Source organism: Mauremys reevesii, linkage group 4 (assembly GCF_016161935.1).
Source record: "Mauremys reevesii isolate NIE-2019 linkage group 4, ASM1616193v1, whole genome shotgun sequence".
In the NCBI taxonomy this organism is placed as follows: domain Eukaryota; kingdom Metazoa; phylum Chordata; order Testudines; family Geoemydidae; genus Mauremys; species Mauremys reevesii.
The window spans coordinates 128062902-128065433 of NC_052626.1; positions in this window are offsets into that span (position 1 = coordinate 128062902).

The window sequence follows — 2532 nt, forward strand, 5'->3', positions numbered from 1 at the left end:
CCAAGCCTGGCAGTGAGGGGATGAGGCTGTGCCAGCCAGCAGGGGGCATGTCACAATGGGCAGGCGAGTCACAAGCCAGCCAGTGTGTGACTCCCCAGCCATGGGATGCCCCAGCCCAGACTAGTTCTGGCCTCACAGGGTTTAAGAGCCTGTCCTTCCCCACCGGGGTCATGGGAGGGACCTGTGATGGGTTGGATCACAGAAACCCCCCGGGAGCTGCCACCTGATGTGCCAAGACTACCTCTGCTCCTGTTTTCCCTGCCAGCTCAGGACTCCAGCACCCTGTCTTGCTAAGCCAGACACTCCCATCTGCTCCAACAAAGACCCAGGGTCTGAATTACTTGCCCCAAAGCTGCAGGTTTACCTGAAAATAGCTCACAGAAGTATGCTTGTCTTTAGCACTCAGATGCCCAACTCCCAATGGGGTCTAAACCCAAATAAATCCGTTTTACCTTGTATAAAGCTTATGCAGGGTAAACTCATAAATTGTTCACCCTCTATAACACTGATAGAGAGAGATGCGCAGTTCTTTGCTCCCCCAGGTATTAATACATACTCTGAGTTAATTAATAAGTAAAAAGTGATTTTATTAAATACAGAAAGTAGGATTTAAGTGGTTCCAAGTAGTAACAGACAGAACAAAGTAAGTCACCAAGCAAAATAAAATAAAATGCACAAATCTATGTCTAATCAAACACTGAATACAGATAAGATCCTCACCAGTTCCGGAAGGCTCCCTTTTACAGACTAATCTCCTTTTAACCTGGGTCCAGCAATCACTCACACCCCTTTGTTCCAGTTTCCTCCAAGTATCCTGGGGGTGGGGAGGCTCTCTCTTTAAGCAGCTGAAGACACAATGGAGGGGTCTCCCACGGGTTTAAATAGACTTTCTCTTGTGGGTGGAGATCCCCCTCCTCACTCCTATGGAAAGTCCAGCTCCAAGATGGAGTCCTGGAGTCACCTGGACAAGTCACATGTCCATGCATGACTCACAGTCTTTACAGGTAGAAGCCATTGTCCACATGATATCTTGCATGTCTCCAGGAAGACTTCTTATGTGGACTGGAGCATTCCAACAGGCATTGTTCCCCAAGTGCTTCCTGATCGGGTACTTAACCTTGCGAATTCCTTCCTAAAGAAGCTGACCAAATGCCTCACAAAGCTTACTTAGAAATCAAGCAAGTATACAGCCAATATTCTTAACCTCAAGTACAAAATGATAGATGTGTCCAAATAGGATGACTAGATATAGTAGACCATAACCTTCACAGAGATATGTTACATGGCACAGGCAGCACAAAACATATTCCAGTTATGTCCTATTTCCATAAAGACTTATGGGAGGTACCGTCACAGGACCTTCCGCTCCCCACAGTCACAGACGTTAGGCCAGAAGGGACCACTGGGCTCATCTAGTCCCAGCTCGTGCAGACCCCAGGCCAGAGCCCCTCCTCGTATCTATGCAGCTGGAGCCAGGGGGTTCCCCAGATCCCCGAGTGGGAGTGTTAGGCCTGAATGAAAATATAGCAGACAAAACAGTTATGCCAACCTGACTGAAGTCAGGCTAACAGAGGTTTCTGGGTAATCCCAGAGTGGAAAAGTACTGAGAAGCAGCATTGTTTCACAAAGCCCTGGAAAACGTGAGATAAGCCAGGGATTGCATTCCTGGCATAGCATCAGCTGTGCTAAGGACAGTGTTTGAAAAACTGATAAGAAACTCAAGCATCCCACGGTTCAGATTCTAACTCTCTGGTTGAGTTATAGGCTTGTTTAAAACTCCCCTGTATTTCTAACTTTTGGTGTTTGTTAAGATATAATTAATAATCTAAAGTTGTAGACATAAAGTCTAGGCATGTGTGTATATTAAAAGTGTCTAGTTTTAAGTTGTTAAACAAAGGGGGGTGGGTTTGCTCAAGTGAGTGATGTATGACGTAATAAAACTGTCTATATAGGCTAATACTAAGCTGTAAAGAGTTGCTGGTTCTCACTGGAGACAAGCTGCTCTTTACTGACGCATGCACTTGTCAATAAAGAGCTTTTTGATCGGACCTTGCTGGTGTTGCCTGTCTCTCTGTGATCAGACAACGAATTTCGCTGTCGGGGTTAAAGTCCCCAACAGGAGCATCAGTTCCATCCTGGCTCCTCCTCCTTGTGACAGCGCAGAATGGGGGTTCTTGAACTCTCCCTACCCCCAGCTCCCATTCCCAGCTCATGCGGGCAGCTCTTTGCACCTGCCCAAGCTGCCGGGTGCCTTGGCCATGGGATGTAAAATGGCCCCATCTCTGCTTCCCCTTCCACCGCTGCAACAACGCACAAGCTGCTTTAAGAGCAGCCTCCTGCCCCTCCCCACCAGCTGAGTCTCAGGCATTGCTAGCTGCTCAGTGCCTTGGCAGTCCCAGGAGATGATTGCTGCGGGGGTCGTCTCGTGTGACATTATGAGTCTGATCTAATATCTCACTGAAGAAAAACAGGGCCAGAAAGAGTTAATTAACTCACAGACTAACCTGACCCAGGGCTGAATGTTAGAAACTG